The 19,535-nt window shown below is 35.2% G+C and overlaps 1 long non-coding RNA gene across 1 annotated transcript; it reads left to right on the forward strand.

The window, feature by feature from the left end:
• The first annotated feature begins 7,710 nt into the window (after nt 1-7,710).
• Nucleotides 7,711-18,343, forward strand: LOC148130765 (uncharacterized). Its single transcript, XR_015749619.1, has 3 exons — nt 7,711-7,779; nt 11,527-11,614; nt 16,850-18,343. It is a non-coding gene; the product is annotated as an uncharacterized LOC148130765 (long non-coding RNA).
• The last annotated feature ends 1,192 nt before the right edge of the window (nt 18,344-19,535 follow it).

Genomic DNA, 19,535 nt, shown 5'->3' on the forward strand with positions numbered 1-19,535 from the left:
ACTTATACTTATTATCTTGTAAACAATTGGCAAATCAAATAAATAAATAAATAAATAAATAAATTTATATTGACTGTTTCCTAGTATGATTTGATTGCTTATTGTACCCTCTGACTATTATTAAGTGCTGTACCTTATGATTCTTGACTCTTGACGAATGTATCTTTTCTTTTATGTACACTGAGAGCATTTGCATCAAGACAAATTTCTTCTGTATCCAATCACATTTGGCCAATAAAGAATTATATTCTATTCTAATTATGCTGGGAAGGTAACAGCATTCCACACACCTCAGCATATACTCATACTGGCCACATTACCATGGAAATATCTTCGAACAATGCTAGCTACTTTAGCTAAGAAATGGAGATGGGCCCACCTCTGAGCCAGACACAACTGGAAAGGGGAAACCTTTACCTTTTAGAACAATAAATAAATGAAATGAACAAGAACAGGAGAATAGATCAATATGATAACAAAAGATGGATGGGTGCAGAGCAGAGAGCAAGTGTGGGAAGGTGGAGTCTACCATCAATCCTGCAGTGATCTCCAGTGAGTAATTTTCCATTTGGTCTGCAGGACAACCAGTAAAGACAGATTTTTAGGATCTTGTTGAATCTATGTCATGAACACTTCATCTCACCATCAAATAATCATGCTTTTTTCAGTCAAACTTGTACGCTTCTTCAAATATTGCTCAGGCATATGTAAAATTCCATTGAATAATCTTGTCCGTATTTATACAGGTAGTCCTCATCTTGCAACTGGTTCTGACAATCTTACCCTCAGATACTTACAACCTGGATTCAAAATTTCAACAGTCAGTCACCACACCAGTCACACAGCTTCAATTTGGGCATCAGCAAACAGGCTGCAACTTTGGCCATTTCCAGTGTCCAGCAGCTACAATTTATAATGGTTTTTTCCCTAAAAACTGGCATTTATTTCTGGTTTTCAGAAAAACAAGGGCCATAGAAAACCGAAGGTTTGCTTAATGATAGTGGCATTCATTTCACAACTGGGATTCACTTAAGACCACAGGGATTCACTTGATTTACCACAAAAAGGCCATTAATTGGATCAACTCTAGGACCATCATGACTTGCGACAGTGATGTGCAGTCTTCATTATGGTCATATCATAAGGACTACCTGTAACCATAAATGAACACTGCTTACTAAATACACATTAATAGTCCCATTAAAGATAATTTGAACAAGGTACTGAACTTATTAATAAATAGTGTTCTAGCATTAGTAAATGTCTGATGAATTTTCTGCAATTGTAAATTTATGTCACTTATTTATAAACAAGGTGAATTTATAGAGAGCATTTGACCACTATGCAATCATGCAGTTATACTGTTTACTGCACATCCACAGTATCCATGCCATTTGTTTGAGGCAGTTACCTTGTTTGAAGGTAATTCAGTTCTTGCCCTTATAATCAACTCCTTACAATGTTTATGAAAGATATGGAATGGTATATGACCAGGTGTTAGAATCAGTGACTTCCAATTCTATGACCTACTTACTTTCAACTACTCCAAGATAGTGGTGGCAAAGTTTACTTGACGATTAAACTGTTGTAGGCTCTAAATAATCTTTAACACAAGAATGTTTCATTTTAGAGATAAAAAGAACATATTATTGCAAATTCCCACTTCTGACCATGCTATTTGAGATTATGAGAGATGCAGTGTAATAATATCTGAACTTTTATAATTTCTGATTATTTATCATGGCTATTCCTTCAAGGTTTGCAAATTATAAAAATGCCTGGACTCTAAAATTATAAAAATGCCTGGACTCTAATATTTTATTATAATTGAAACTGATAAAGACATTATTAAATATGGCCAACTTATATAAAACATATAAAAGCATCTATATTAAATGCAGCAACTTGATCTTGAGTTTGAGAAATTGATTCTCCGGGAGGTCATCCAGAAACCTCCTCAGCTTCTATTATATTTACATTAAATAAGCCTGCAGAAGTAGAATTCCAACAGTAGGGTATTCTAAGCAATTTCCCCCTTCCTCCTTCGATCCAATAACAAAAAATATAAATCTGTGGTTTATTTTACTACTTTTATTTTAAATATATACAGATATACAAGCAATAATACAGAGGTACAATAAATGCAAACAGCAGCATGCTATTGAACTCAAGGGGACAAAAACAATTGCTCAAAGAAAGCAATTTCTGTACCATATATTGAGCAATTTCTTTAAAGGTACGGTACATTTCAAAAACAGAGTACATGCTATAACAAACTATCCCCAACTATCTCCAAATATTTCTCTACCTTGGCCCTTTCCTTTCCAGTTTGTTTCTTCTCACCTGACCCCATAGGTCATAATTCTCCCTTATAGCCAACTTCTTTGTTAGTGAAAACCACCAGGCCCCTACCTTGGCCAAACGGTCTAACCATCCTTCTAACCCGTAACCTGCAAGTGTGAAGTCCCAACAGACCAAAGATCTGCAGAAGGTTTTCCTTCAGTCCTGGTGCTTCTTTCTTTTTACCTCCCTATGTCTGCTGTGTCTTGGACCCAGAACTCCATAATCTCTTATACTTTTTCTTACTCATTGGCATTTTGTTTCTCTGTTCTCTGGAATAAAGTTTCTGCTTCTAAGGTTTCAAAAATTGGCCTTCCTTTTGGGAAACATGCCATCTCAGGGGTGTCAAACTCGTGTCGTCACGGCGGTGTCACATGATATATTGGTATCGCTAAACAGGGTGTTGGCATGGCAGAGCATGACGCATTCAGTCCGTGGGCCGGGAGTTTTACAGCCCTGTGCTATCTAGTCAGAAGCCCCCTAATTCTTTTCAGGATCTCTATCTCTGTGCCCTTACCTGCCTTTCATGATTTTATATCTTCTGAATCAAACTTTGGCTCTCTCCATCCAAACCTTTAGCCTTCAAGTGAACTTTCGTGCTTCCCCTGGGAAATTTTCTGCCAGTTTGCACTAGATTTATTTCCAGCTCTGTTTAACATCTCTGAATCCTATAAAACTTCATTATTGCAATAATCAAAATATTTTACTTCTTTAAATCTAAATCTTTACTAAACATATTTAGTTTATGGTTAGTAAAATACAAAAGTTACTAAAACATTTCTAATGTGATAGACATCAATTTTAAGGCAGAATCAGGATCTTCATTTTTAAACCTATTTAAAACTGAAACAGGTTCCTTGAATTATTTTTTTGTTGTTAACTGTTTTTTCTGATAATTTCATGAAGCAAGGCATTTTAAAGAAACCATGGGTGACTGTTAAATTAGCATATTTTAATGAGACAGAAACACTGAACATGCTGTAAAATGACTGATGTCCCACTGGGTGCCTCATAACATACATAGAATATTTTAAAAAAAATACAGAGAAAATGTTTCATATGATTTGAAAGCAGATATTAATACTGCAGTTTTTTTCGTTATTAGATTTTTCATTTATGTATATTCAACAATAAACAGTAAAAATGTACTACTCCCCTCTCATGTATTTGGGATGATTAAAATGATTTAAGAACATACAAATTGCAAATTGCTATGTTACATTTATCATCATTTCACAAACAATTACCAAATATCAGGAATGCAATCCTATTCACTCTTCAAGAGAAGATCTTAACGTAAATTAAAAGTAAACTTCTAGGTAAACATGAATAAATTAACAGGCACAAGCACTGGCTAATCTGTATCTTTTTTATAAAAAAAATCAGTTTAGTTAATATAATTATATTACATTTTTATGATTAAAATGTGATAGTTGAGTTGCATGAAACTTGATCACAGGGAAATGAATATCACAGAATATAGCCTAGTTTTTTTTAAAAAAAGTAATTCAAATAACCAATTTCATTATTATTGCTATCAAACCTTTGAATAGGTATTTTGATTTTTTTTTAAAAAAACTTTGATAAAATTACTACTTGAAAGTGGATTCACAAGTCAAAATGGGGAAATGCTTCCAAGCAATTAATCAAAATGGCTGGCCTTCCAAAACATTCATATATTAAATGGCTTTTATGCTGCTGGTAGATGTCTAAAATAAAATACAAAACTTTACTATTTCATTTTGACATATGAAATGCTAAGAGGGAATTGAATGGGGTCAGCATCTCACAAAAATTATTGTAAGTTGCTGGCTTATAATTAATATTCTCCAATTAAATTCTGTCTATCAGATATCCCACCTGCCAATGACTACTTCAGCTTCAACCACAATAATACATGGTCAAATAATAGATACAAACTCAAAGTAAACCACTCCAAACTCGATTTCAGAAAATACGACTTCAGCAACAGAGTGGTCAATGCCTGGAACTCACCACCTGACTCTGTTGTTACAGCCTCAAACCCTCAAACTTTAATCTTAAACTGTCTATCATGGACCTCACTCCATTCCTAAGAGCTCTGTAAGAGGTCATAAGTGCACCAGTGTGCCTACAGTTCCTGTCCTACTGTTCCCATTTATTCATACTCATTTATTATGTATATACTTATACATGTTTATACTTAAATGTTTATATGTTATGTTCATACTTATACTTGTTTTCTCATACATGCCTGACAAACTAAAGTAAATAAATAAAAATAAAAAATATTTGGTAGTGGAACATTCTTTTGCTTTTTCAGTTTCTGCTTGCTTTTTGTTTCATACACCTATTAGAACTGGGTTATTCTGCAGTTTATTACATCTAAATCAGAACTGGGCTTTTTACAGCTGCCAATCCACATCTGGCCCTTTAGTGGTCCCTGTCTGGCCCAAATGAGGTCAGTTGGAAATTAGAAATAAAATGTAAGTAAATGCGTTGCAGGGAGTAGGAAAAGAAGCAGAATCGGTTCCGGCTATACACAGTGCAGATGTCATGTGCTCTTTCATTTGCTGGCTGCCACAGGAGGCGGAGGACAGAAAGAGGTTTTCTGCACATGTGCAGATTCACCTCTCATCTGGAGCAGACTTAGGTGGCAGGGTCAGTTGTTGCTTGAGGGGACCCAGGTTCATCCACCCACCCCGTCTTCAGTAAATACATGATGGTGCGGGCAAGTGGGCGGAGTGCATCTGGGAACTATTGGTTCAGTGCTCTACAAGTCCCATTCCCTCATGTGACTCCTGGGAAAATGGCCACTTCCGGTTTAAGCGATGGTTCCCTTTAATTTTTGGTGGGCTGTGCATAGAAGAAAACTTAGTGCTAGTCAATGGGCTGTGTGCCCCCTGCTTATATACAATCACTTGTCTTTTTGGGGTGTGTGTGATTTCCTCCTTAGTAGTTTTTTGATAGAATATTTTTCTGCTCAATTGTTTAAATTAATTAATTAAAGTAATTAGTTTATTTATTTAATTACATTAAAATTAATTGGTGTTAATTTTAAACACTAAAATGAGTGTTTAATTTTAACACTAATTAAATTAATGTTAATCTCCGCTTATCTGGGTGTTGGCTTCTGGAGATTATGAATTCCAGTTTGAATTTGAATCCTTCTTAATTTTATTCTCTTTAGAATGGTGTATAAATATGGTTTATTTCTGTGTATTGATGGCTAATTTTCTGCCAAGCTTCCAGAAATTCCTTTTTTTGGAGCCAGCTTGATTTAGGTTGCTCACAGTTTCTCATGATTCAGCCTATCCATGTAAGGCAGGGCTAGAATTCATGGTTTCCCAGTTTCTAACCCAGTACCTTAATCACTACACCGAATTGGCTTTCTGGCTTGGTAATAGGAGTGAAAAGGATTTTGGTATAGTAACTGGGACATAAACTATTTCAACTCCTTCCCTCAAAATGATGTTATAGAGCACTGCACATCAGAACAACTAGACACAAGGACAGTTTTTTTCCCGAAGCACCATCACTCTGCTAAACAAATAATTTTCTCAACACTGTTCAACTATTTACAAAGTGTGCACTACTATTACTGTTAATCTTCTGATCACTCCTTGTTACCCATCCCATCCCACTTGTGACTGTAGGACTGTAACTTTGTCGCTTGTATCCTTATGATTTATATTGACTGTTTCCTAGTATGATTTGATTGCTTATTGTACCCTATGACTATTATTAAGCGTTGTACCTTATGATTCTTGACTCTTGACAAAAGTATCTTATCTTTTATGTACACTGAGAGCATTTGCACCAAGACAGATTCTTTCTGTATCCAATCACACTTGGCCAATACAAGAATTCTAATTCTAATTGCAAAATAAGTATGAGCCAGCTTTAGCAAACTAGTTTTAGTTTGTAAAACTATAGATTAACAATCATTGGAAGCAATTGTACCACTTCACTGAATACAAGAAACTGGAACAAGTTCAGCAAACGGCAGAGAGGACCAGAGGGTATGAAACTAACTGCTATGAAGAGAGACTGGAAAAGCTGGATGGGTTTGGATTTTTGTTTAAAGATTAAACAAATTAGAAATATGATGGCACTCTTCAATTAAGTACATAAAAAGTCAAGACATACTTTCTCCGATTCCAAATGTGGATTAATACATAGATACTGTATATGTATATGTACATGCATGCTATAAGAGAGATTTTAACTGAATAATAAAAAACAAGGCAAAATCTTCCTAATACTAGGAATTATTTGTTAGTGGAACTGATTATCTAAAACAATTTGTGAATTTCCTTTCATTGGAAGTATTAAGGCAGAAGTTACTCAGTATGCTTTAATCTGGATTTCCACTGTGAGCAGAGTATTAAACATGATAGCCTCTGGTTCAAACTCAAGTTTAAATATCACAGGTCTTTTTCAAAATGGATGGTAATTAAGCAGCAATCAGGTTTAATAAATTCAATTCTCTAAATCTATATAAAGGATATTGGACATTTAGATATTAAGATCTAAGATTTCCTATTTGTGTCCGCTGTAAATCTTATTCCTTGATAAACCCAATGTTAACGTGCAAAAAATATAGATAAAAATAGGTAAAAAATACTTAAACTAAAATAAAAACATCATAAGGATGTCCATTTCATAGCACATTTTCTCCTCTTCCATTGTTCCTAACTACTAGCTACTATTTATGGAATTTGCATTTTTCTTTGACATTGGGTGTTATTGCTTGTATCTGTTTAAATAATTCATATAGATTCAAGAAATAATTTCCATTGTTTTTGATAGTGTGTTGTATATACTCTAGGAAATTCCTCCTCGAACTTGTTTAAAATTTATTATGAACATAAACACACACACATACATACATACATTACATATACACATACATCCATTGCTGTACATTCTTGCACTGTTAACAAAATTTATTTTTTCCAATATTGTACTAAATTACTTGCCAGCATTTATCTTAATAAACTGCAATGCATATGTGTATATTCTATGTCTAAATGCATTGTGGTCTAAATCTAAAGTTTCCTATATAGATTTATGCCCTCCTTTATTCTACAAATAAATGCTTAACTTCTGTACACCTGCATAAAATAGCAGGCTTAGTTGTCACCTGGGAGCGTGGAAAGCTGCTCAATCTGAGATATAATCACATTTTAGGCTTGAGCAATAACTAGCCTCTTTAGCATAGATAAAGAATTGATTGCATTACTAGCAGGCATTCCAGTATTTTCAGCTCAATAGCATTGGTCAGCAATGCTGAGTCTGTATGTTCAGCAGGGGGGATGAGGAAGAAAGATATATTACTGTTGAATGTCAGGATCTCACCTGCAACTACTACTTTTCCCGCTGTTCCACAAAACCATGGTCTCCTTCCAACATATACATCCACACTGAAGGCATCTTCCTTTATAATTGGAACTCCAGGTATGTTCCAGTGCTACTCATGTCTTAAATTTCCTATGTGGGATAAAATTGAAATGTAAGGAAAGGTTCTGTGAGGCTCTCCTATATAATAAGTTTTTATAGTCTGGATATTAATTTTTTCAATTCAGTCTCCTATTTTTCACTTCTTTTATTATTCTTGGTTGTCAAGTTATAACTCAGACTTTTATCGCATTTACTATCACTTTTTCTATTTCTCCCCCTCTTCCTGCTTTTTCATAGCCACTTGTTTTGCTTCTTCCAGCTTCTTCCTTTGGTGGTTCTCACCCTACGCACAGTAGCTGTTCGTCTGCTGGTAGAATTTTATTCCTTAAGTGTTTTTCTGGTGGGACCGGTCTATCAAGGCAACCACCAAAAAAAGCAGAAATACTGCTTCTGCTTTTGCCTTTCAGCCTCAATCCAGGAGGGTTTGCAGGCAGTCGCTTCTATATCAAACTATTTTTGTGTTGAATATTTATATTTATTGACTAAGAAATAAAGGGAGACTAGTATAGATCTATTTCAAGCTATTTATCAGCTAGCCATACCCTTCTGGGATAAAAGGCAAAAGCAGAAGCAGTATGCTCCATCCCATAATTGGGTAGACCAGATTGCCCTGATAGACTGATCCCACCGGAAAAAACACTTCATCACTCCCTTGGTATAGTCGACAAAGGAAAGCCTGTGCCTTACATCTACCTAATATGCAAGTAGCCTGGGTTCATAATCCCAGAAGGGTATGGCTAGCTGATGAGAGTTAAATAGCTTGAAATAGATCTATACTAGTCTCCCTTTATTTCTTTGTCAGTAAACATAAAAATGCAACTTCATTCCTTCTTCTTTCAGGCTTCACTCTTCCTCCCCATGTCTCCTTTTCCTGGCCCTTTCTTTTTCTAGGAAATCTTTGTGGATTTCATACAGCCGCTTTCCCATTACACCACCCACCACCATTATTAGTGAAGAGTGTAAAAAAAAATGCCATGACTCTTCCCCTCCCAAGTTATTTGTTCTGCTGCATTGCTTATTACAAGGTTTGTGATTCCATCATCAACACATGCTCATAGTTCCAATAGCACTCTCTTTTATATAATCACTATTTTGTTCTCCTTATCTTTGTGATGTCTTCTAAGCTATGAAATGCATTTTCTTTTCCTTATCCTTTTCAATGTTCTCTCCGAGCCTTTTCTATGTTTCTCTTAATCAAAATATTTTTCCCTCTCTGACTTGCGTGCATATATTTCTCCATTCCACCTGCCTCATTTGAGAAAAGCGTTTATCTGCATGCCTCAGAATCTGCCATCCTGATGGGAAATGCTAACAGGTGGCTAATGATATTTGCCAAGCAGCAAGCCAGGTCTGTGTGCTCACAGATATTTCTTTTAATTGCATTGGTTTAATAAATGAATTAAAATAAACTAAAATAGACTGTGGCAATGGTCATGGTGTAAGCTGAGATAGGAGAAACAAAAATTGTGAGCATTGATAAACTGCTGGTTTCTGAGCTCATATGTGGGAGGGATTAATAAGATGGGGTGAGATAGAATCTCTAACTTCTCTTATTAGAGGAGAAATCCAATGATAGAATCATGGCAGTTGCCATTCTGTAATTGAGGCATTTACCAGCATTGTGGCACAAAGCAATAACAACACTATGAAATGTTGACTGGCTCTAGTTCTATTTTTCTGGTACACAACTTGGTTTAACTGAAACTTACATATTTTTGCTAGATGAGCAATTCCAAGTATGTGATCTTTAAGAACTCTCAAATCATGTTTATTTACTTCATATGGTCCTATCAAAGAAGTCATCTACATGATTCCTTGACTGCTTTTGCTATCTCATTTTGACCTTTTTGAGAAAGTCAGCACCAGCTCAAGGAATCTGCCCTGTATCTTCTGTGGAAGGGATACTGTAGATAGAAAGAAGTCACTCCATTTCTCTACACTCTCCACATTTCCTTAAATATTTCTTTTACGTCCAATTTCTTCTCCTAACCCAAATCTATTTCGTTAAAGTAGGCTCTTGTCAAGCGTGTTGTTTTTAAAAAGATGAATGTTACTGCTTATAAATGGTGATACCATTTCTTGGCTAAAATTTGTGTTACTCCTAAAAATAAAACTCAGTGGTATTTCTTTCAGCACCAATCTCCTATATCCTTTCCCCATCTGTTTGATTCTATGGTAACAATGCCATGGCAACTCAGGTAAACTGCTGAGTGCAGCAATCCAACACAGTTTCATTTCTACACAAATGCTAACTAATAGACCTATCCAATTTCACCCATTCAACTCTGATGGAGTGACATTACTCTTATCTACACCAGGCTCCACTTCGTCCCTGAATTGTTTTATACCCATTGTACCAAGAGACACAGGTGGACTGTTAACTGCTACTGTGTATTATGTATATATTAGTATGTATATCACATTTCGCTCCTTGGATATCAGCTTGATAAGCCTGCTACCTGCCCAAACTTGCTGCCAAGGATCTTCCATCTGGATATACTATTTCAATTCTGATAGATGGCACTACTTTTCTTGCCTCTGTGTCTACATTCCATCTGCTCCTCAAATGTCATTTTGCCAAGCTTGTTCTATATTATTGGATTCATCATTTCAATTTTGGTAGTCTGCTTATTTCTGTGCTACACTGTCTATTTTCCTGTTATATTGGCACCTACTGTATATCTGCAATAGTCTTACTATGAGGATAAACCATTCCAAAGGGCAACCATTCAAACAACCAACATCTAAGTGGTTGCAAGCTATAAACATGCAAATATAAGCCTATGTTACACTGAAATTTAAAACTTATTCCCATAAAGTGCTACATTTGACAAGCTTACATAAAGCATATCTACAATAGTAGTCAAGGAAACAAGTGATCAGAAGGAAGAAAAATAGACATGTTATCTTTAAATTTTTGCTTAGGAGATCTTCAGTGGTGCATATTCCTAAATTGCATATTCCTAAGGTAAGCTATTCCACTAGTTGATTGTCCTAACAATGAGAACAATCAAACAGTGGAACAGCTTGACTTCAGAAGTTATGGATGTTCTATCACTGGAGGCTTTCAAAAAGACACTGGACAACCATTTGTCTAAAATGATATAGACCCTTCTGCTTGAGCAGGGGGTTGAACTAGATAACCTCCAAGGCCCCTTTCAACTCTGTTATTCTATGTTCCAAATAGCCATGTCTGCCCAAACAACCGTCTGATTTCAGGGTACCAAAATGGAATGGTACCGAGGCTGGTTTAAACTTCAAGTCAACATGAACTAAATCAGGGGTTCCCAACCTGGGGTGCTTGCACCCCCTGGGGTTGTGAGACGATATTCCAGGGGGTGCGAGAAAAGTCCAGGTAAATAATAGGATATTGGCTATATGTTGGCATTTTTATTTATTATGCAATGGATTAACTTTGTTTTCATTTTAGAGTTAAGTATCGTTATTTAGTGGCTGTCACATACATAGCTGAAAAGATTCAATCCTACCATATATTTAACGCGTTCAGTAGTTCCTAAAGTCTAAATTTCAGGGGGTGCGAGGTTCGAGTGAAATTTCTTTAGGGGCGCAGGGCGAAAAAAAGGTTGGGAACCACTGAACTAAATGGAGCATACCTTTTAAGCATACTTAAAATATGATCCTAAGGTTATCCTCAAATGAAAGAACTTCTGAGTGCTAACGTTTGCTAATGTTTATATTGACTAATGGCTGGAACTTTATTTTATCTCCAACTGTGAAACAAAGGAATGTGGTTTCACTGCTTCCTGGTCCAGCCAACATAAATCAGTATTGATCCCTGCACAGAAATCAAGGCTGGCCAGCCAGTCCAATTGTAAGTATTCTTGGCTTCAACTGCACTTTACATTCTGCATGATGTTGACAGTCTCTCCCCAATAAAACTGAATCTGTGTCAAGTTTACAATGGAAGGTGCAGATCCAAATATTTATAGCTTTTAAGAATGAGGAGGGATTGGTGCAGAGGCAAGGTGTGATTTGTGCAGAGCAATTGTTTTATGTCATTTACTTTCTCTTTCACCTACTGATTTCTGTGGGCACTGTATTTACTCTGGTAGCATGACACCCCCCGCCTCCCGATTAACATTTTTAACTGCCAACAAGCCACAGCTCTGGAACAATTGACTCCTACCACTGAAGAAACTATCTGACCTGCAAAGGGGTAAGTTTTCCCAGTTTTCTCTATCCTGGCACCCCAGAGAACCAGGGTTCAAAAGCAGCAAAATATAAACCTCTGGTACTCTTTAAAAAAAAAAAGCAAATCATAACAAATATTTAAAAATAGGAAGTTTGGATTTTAGAACAGTTTTAAAACATTCGATTTTTAAGGTAAAATAGAATGTTGCGTACAGTGGGTCTTGTTCTCTGTAGGAAGTTAGGAGGTTTGTTGGGGTGTTTTTAATTAATTTCTATAGATATCCATTTCAATCAATGATTCTGGACAGCTTACAATGCCTTTTGTCCTTCTCTCAGATCTGTAATTTGCCCTAAAAGAGAGATGGGAAAATATTTTAAAATTAATGTAAATAAATTCCTTGAAACTGTGTGCCTGAAACTTGGCATTGATCATGCCTTCTAATGGGCCACCCTTTCTGATATGTTTGTTTTATTCTGCCAAAAGATGAAGTGGCTTCATCTCTCACACAATTTGAAGTTTATCCATTATAGCTTCTGGATAAATCTTCTTTTTCAGTTCCAATCTTTATTCTCAGATCAGCTTATATGGAATCAAATTCTTACTGACCTCTTTAAATTTGGGGTCAGTAATTCAAAATAAACCAAAGCTGGTTCATACAGGCTTATTAATGATACCATCTCCTACTAGGTTGGGGAATATAATCCCATCTAGCTCAGAGATTAATGGCATTGGCTTTGTTATATGAAAGCAACTATTTCCCCCAAAATTCCACCCTCTTTTTCATTTCATCCTTCTTTAGAAATATATTAACTACTGATTTGATTGTCTAAACTCTAAAGTTTCTGTAGTTTTTTTATCCATTTTTATTTTATTCAAAGGGAAATTAAAATACAAAATTCCAAAGAATTAAAACAAGAAAGAAAGAACATAAAACAATCAAATATTTAAAAAGTGCATTAAAAAACACTTATACACATATTATCCTCCCTAACTAAATTCTGATTAATACATTACTATCATATTGGTTCCCACCCTTTGCAAAACAACCCCTCCAAAATAATTTGAAAATAGTAAATCTATCTGAAAATCATTGACCTTTCATCTATATGCTATATTAATGACAAAATAGTTAAAGTAATAATAATAATAACAATAAAAGTTACAATTTCAAAACTTCTGTTAACTAACTGTTATTGTAATCAACTTGTAGAAAATTTACCAAGGCATCTTATCTATCCCAAAATAGCCCCAAATGTTAAAAGTAATTCATCCTGCAACAGATATCCAAGTTTGTTTCTTAGTGGCACCTCTTATCAGTTGTTGTCTATTTAAATGTAATAAATTCGGTATCCACAATATCTTTATCTCCCAACAAAGCTCAATAATGATGCAGAAAAAAAACAGGAAATATATTTTCTGGATGGATTGATCCAAAATTAAATGAAAAATTCAAAAGAAATAAACTCCAAATAGTTTGCAAATACAAAAAATATAAAAGTCCTGTGGTGAGAGTCCAATAATAATGTATATCAAATTAAAGCACTTTACCATCCAGAAGCACAGCTTCTTTCCTTATAGAGAGAGCAGGCATTATTGAAAAAAATAATATAAATCAAAGGGAAGGAAAAAGAAAAAAAACAGCTAGACTCCAGCAGGGGTTTAAATTAATCAGCATTCAATGAGTTGTTCAACTTTTAAAGACAAAAAACAGGATTAAAAAGTCAAAAAGTGAAAGTTGTAATCCATGTTTGCATAGAAAACAAAAGTGATGATGGGAAGATGGAATTGCCCAGTGACTTTCTGACTGCTCCAAAAGGGAACTGGAATCTTCAAGAATCTCCCCTCCCAAAATGGCTCTACAGTTGTCCAAAAGTTGTCTTGGGTCATTCTTAAGTGCTCCCACTCAAATCCACGGAGCAATACTGCTAAAGATCTAGCTTTGGCAACAAAAACAGCAGATCATCAGTAATAGAGAAGAAAGGCTTTTACCATACAGCAGCCATCTTGGGAAGAGTCCAGGTTTCTGGTATAGTTTTCTGCTATATTTTTATTGCCATGATTTTTACATTGATTGCCTTTTATGCAGTGTTATAAGAAGTAATCTTGCTTCAATGTATGTGCCAACCATTTTTACTTTTACTGAATATTTTAAATAATGTAATTTTCCAACTTAGAGCTATAAATAGAAATTTTAAAAGCATACTTTTTAATTGACAATAATACAAATTGCTTATGAGGTAAAATAAGAATCTGAAATGTTTAATATGTCTTTTTTTTCAAATAAAAAATCTTGAGGTATAGTATTTCAATCACTAAATCTTGCTTTTCTCATCCAATATCTCCCATTTATCAATTTCTTTTTTTAGAAACAAGTATAAAACGTACAGTAACATTACATTGTTCAAATATCTCAGCTTGAATTGTTAGGAACAAAGATGGCTAAAATGGAATTGCCAGAGGTGTAAAATTAATAAAGTCTAAGTGAAATTAACATGCTGCGTAACAAGCTGACAATCTAACAAGCTGATTACTGTATCCCACAGTAAGAGCAATTATCACACAAGAGCAATTATCACAGCAAAGCAAGAAAAAAAATGGAAGCACCTAAGACATTTATAGAAGAGGCAAAAAGGATACAAGCAGCCAATGTAAAAGCAGCCAATTAAATAGCCTAGGTGGGAAAGGGCCTACATGTAGAAATTAATTACTATACCTTCCAATCAATGACACCCAAGATAAAATAGACAGTTCAATAGAAACACCCTCCCTCAAAAGAGGAAAATAAATATAAATGTATTAATCCCAAACTGCAATCAACTGTCTTTTATTCTTTTTCTTTTTATAAAATGTTTACATGCTTGAAACCAAAGTTGGAAGCTTAATGTCAATCAGGAAAAACTTGAGTGATTATTTTGCAATAGGCAGTTCTATTCAATAGAGTGTCATTGCATTAAGGCTATTTTAATTTTGATTTATTTTCAGAAATGATAACACAAACTATATTTTCACCAATTTGCAACAATTGTTGGTGGTGGTTTGTTCTCCCAGCTTGTTGCTTGCTTTCCAAATGTTTTGTCACCACGCTGGGTAACATCATCAGTGGAAATTTAGTTGAAGTGTCTTATTTCAGTTCTCTTACGCTTTTATAGGTTTTATGTGGTCAGTTGATCAGTCATGCAGTGACTCAAACTTTTAGTTCTACCAGTCATCCAACCAAAGTTTTGGATACACTGTGTCAACAACACCTGTGTCATTATCGAACACTCCGAGCTGTTATTTCTGACACTCCTTTGACGTATGGTAGAGTTTCTTTCCATGCTGTGGCTGACTGTGTGGTGCAATAGCGTCTGAATGATGTGTCTCAGAATATGAAGTTTTTTTCAGTAGCCATTACAAAGAAAGATGTTGAAAAAGTTATTTTCCTCCACTTTTCCTAGGGATTTGGTTCTTTTGAAGAATATCTGGATGCAGCTTTTCTTGTATGTAGTAGGGTAACCGCTGATGTAGTTGAGAGTTGGGCCTGTATATATTGGTTTTCAGTAAAATCAGGTTTCTAGTTTACCATTATCCAGCCTTCTGTTATTATTAAGGAACGGGAGTCATTGATCCTTTTCTTCTTTATGTGTGCATTTGATTCCTGTAAATATATTGTTGAGCAGGCAGTTTGTTTCTTCCAGCTTGGAGTATTCCATAATGACAAAGGTGTTGTCAACATAATATATCCAATACTTTTGTTTGGATGAGTGGTAGAGCTTTGAGTTCAAGTCACTGCAGGACTGCCTCTGCTATGAGATCAATCAAGCAACCAACCAATGATGGCATTGACCATCAGCAGACTCATATGACCTCACCACAGAGGTTGTATTCAGCAGGTTCTGACCAGTTCTGGAGAAACGGTAGTGGAAATTTTGAGTCATTCGGAGAACCGGCAAATACTACCTCTGACTGGAGATTTTACAGTATCCTTCCCCTGCCATGCCCACCAAGCCACGCCCACAGAACTGGTAGTAAAAAAAATTGAATCCCACCAGCAAGAGTGACCTCACCATCAGATGACCCTCATGGCAGGACCATTTGGTCATGTGACCAACTGACCACATAAGTCCTATAAAAGCAGAAGAGAACTGAAACAAGAAACTTCAACCAAAGTTCTGCTGATGAGGTTATCTAACCTGGTGACAAAACATTCATTAACTAAAGGCTTGGAGTGAGAGCAAATAGATGCAGTGGATTCAGTTACTGTCACAGGGAGGGTGATGGGCGGATGGTGGCTGGTGGAGCTGGATATGGGATGCACATGAATGGGTGTTAGTATTGATATTTAAGAAGCGCTGGGAGGTGGAAGCTTCCAGCACCACTTTATGTGGATTATCTTTGGATACTCTGCTCATACTCTGATACTTGCTGGAAGATAGAATAGAATAGAATAGAATAGAATAGAATAGAATAGAATAGAATAGAATAGAATAGAATAGAATAGAATAGAATAGAATAGAATATTGGCCAAGTATGATTGGACACACAAGGAATTTGTCTTGGTGTAAATACTCTCAGTATACATAAAGAAAAGGTACATTCGTTAAGAATCAAGAATCATAACGTACAACACTTAATGATAGTCATAGGGTACAATCAACAATCAAATCATACTAGGAAACAGTCAACATAAATCGTAAGGATACAAGCGACAAAGTTACAGTCCTACAGTCACAAGTGGGAGGGGATAAGTGATAAGGAGTGATGAGAAGATTAACAGTAATAGTAGTGCACACTTTGTAAATAGTTTGTAAACAGTGTTGAGGAAATTGTTTGTTTAGCAGAGTGATGGCTTTCAGGGAAAAACTGTTCTTGAGAACCACGGTGATTCCAGATCCTGGTCTATATTGATTTCTTATTTGCTACATATCTTACCAGACTTGCTCACAAGTTTTGAGAGAAAGTCAGCGCTCCAGTTCTACTGCTGCGTGGTACCAGTCCAACAACCAGTGTGGGACCCTGGTACAAGCAGGCCTGCTGTATCTCCTTGTCCAGTCCCTCTCGAAACTGGTGTACCAACAGGCGCTCTGGCCATGTCCGCAGTTTACTTGCAAGCCACCGGAATTCCCACATGTAGTCCTTGACCGGCCTGCCACACTATTTCAGTTCCCTGTAGATCTTTGTCTATCACTCCAATTTTCGTTACTTCTGCAATTAACTGTGTTTTCAAGTATAAACACTTCATACACACCATGTTCGCGCATTGGTGCGTGATCATTTGCATCAACAACTTCAATTACACCTGTTCCAGTGTTGCATAAACCAAAACTCTGGCCTCCCATATCTCTTGTTTCCAGTAATACCATGTATCTATCTATTTTCTCTCTATCCAAGAACAGGGTTTGAAAATATCACCAGTATCTGCTTGTACAGTAAAGAAAAAGCCACCTCAAGACGAAGCAAGAGTTTGTCCCACAATTCTGTATTTCAGTTTAGTGTGCAGGGTGCCAGGTTCATCTCTGTCTTTTGCAGTGGTTCTTTCTTTGTAGTTAGTTTCAGTTAATATGAAGAGGGAACCATCAGCCTCACACTTTCTCATTTATGTGGTGCCACAAGGCTCAATGCTGTTATCACTTTTGTTAATATCTACATGGATAGATGAGATCACCTATGAGTTCACTTTAGTTATAATCAGTAAGCTAATGATACTCAAGTAATCAAGAAATCTGCCACAGAGTAGAGTGGTAATATATTAACATATTGCTGTTATTTTACAATGTGAGACTTCTGAATTTATTCAGATCAGCATCTAGAACTCACTACCTAAATGTTATTATAGTTGAAAAAAAAGTAAGTCTGATAGAAGAATAATGAATTATCCATAGTAGAGAGCTGGGTTATAAAACTGATAGAAATAGCAAAGCTGACCAGTTTGTTCAGAGAGAAAAAAGATAAGGGCTTTTTTAAAAAAGACTTAGAAGCCTTAAATAGACTTTTTGCTGAAGGAGAAAAAGACAAAACTGATGATTTATGGATTTATGGAGGATTGCGGAGGGTTAATATGGGAGATAAAGAGTAAGAGGGCAATTACTTGATAGAAAGAAGGTCAGATGTCATAATCCTATGTTTTGTTTCTTTTTTCCACTTCTTTTCTATCCTCTTTTTTCTTCATCTTTTCATTTAATACATTATATTTTTATTGTATTGAAAAAAATTTCTAATGAAAATACTAAAATAATATATTATTTTGGAAGAAGGTGAACATAGTCTCAAGCAGAATGAGTGGAAATAAAAATAAATTTGATAATATGGAATAAAATTATATGAAGAAATACTAAAAAGAATAACTTTTAGCTCTGATGAAAATGATAGTGCTATATATAGATAGATAGATAATCATGGTATGAATGGTTTAAGAATAAAAATAAATCAAAATGGCAATTAGGTAAAGAATAAGAAACTGTGTAAATACTTATATCTATATTCATATCTATCTATATTTTTATATATTAAGTTGAAATTGTATAATGAAAGAAATGTGTATATAGAAAGATAAGGAAATATAAAAGATGTCTTTACATTGATATAATGATGTGTAAAGTTTTATTTTATGTTTTTAAACTTTGAAAACTAAATAAAATTTAATATTTTTTAAAAAAAGAAAATGATGGTGCTGTCTTGAACTGGAATATGACTAGAAGCACATAATATTATGTATTCTAATTGGCTATTCTAATTAACTTCAATTGTGTAATTTTTTTCTATATACTAGAATGTCACAGGGAGAAACTGAGAAAAGTCACTGCAAGTACTGTATGTACAGATTTTATTAATTTATAGATTAATAAAGGAAAATGGATTTTATTCTGTTTTTCTCAGGCATTCAATATTGACACTTTTCTTTCTGAAGAAAAGACTACAGTCCTTTGAATGGAAAACAGCTTGTCACAACATTCAGCAGGCAAAAAATAATCAGGATGAATGGTAAAATCACAATTTTGACATAGCAATGTTCACAAGGTCTTCACATAGAACAGTAGCACATTCAGCAGGAAATGGTATTGTTATTAAGCCACTGTGGTTACAGCTATTTAAAAGATGGAGTAGATCTGTGTTTTTGGTAAGTGCTGGAACATAAGTGTGCTTTTGACAGTTTTCATCTTTCTTTGGAATAAAGGAATATAGGAAAATGACACATGTATTAGCTGACAACTTGCCCACAGGGGCATCTTTACAAGCAGATGCTATGGAAAATCAAGATAACATTTCTTTCCCCATAAACTGTAGCTGAAAGCTGTCAAGTTTAGCTCTGTTCCTGAATATAACAAGCTGCTGCTGTTGCCATAGTATTCTAATGGACCTAGAGATTATAAATTATTCTTCAGGATTGTCCTTTTACATTAAACATCTGTATGTGTTCAGGATGCATTGTCTTGAACATGTATTATATCTATAACCTAAGCTCCCTAAGTTGTTTATCATGGCTTCTCAGTGACAGGAAAAAAAGTGGAAGTAGAATAAAATCCTTCACAACTGGAGATACACAGGTACGAGTGTATCATATCACATAGAGTTGGTAACTAGAATCATCTTTTCTTTTTACCTTCTTCATTTTCGTCATGTT

This window comes from Notechis scutatus, chromosome 4, assembly GCF_049901735.1.
Source record: "Notechis scutatus isolate UNSWTSFEM ecotype Mainland chromosome 4, rNotScu1.2, whole genome shotgun sequence".
NCBI classification, from domain to species: Eukaryota; Metazoa; Chordata; class Lepidosauria; order Squamata; family Elapidae; genus Notechis; species Notechis scutatus.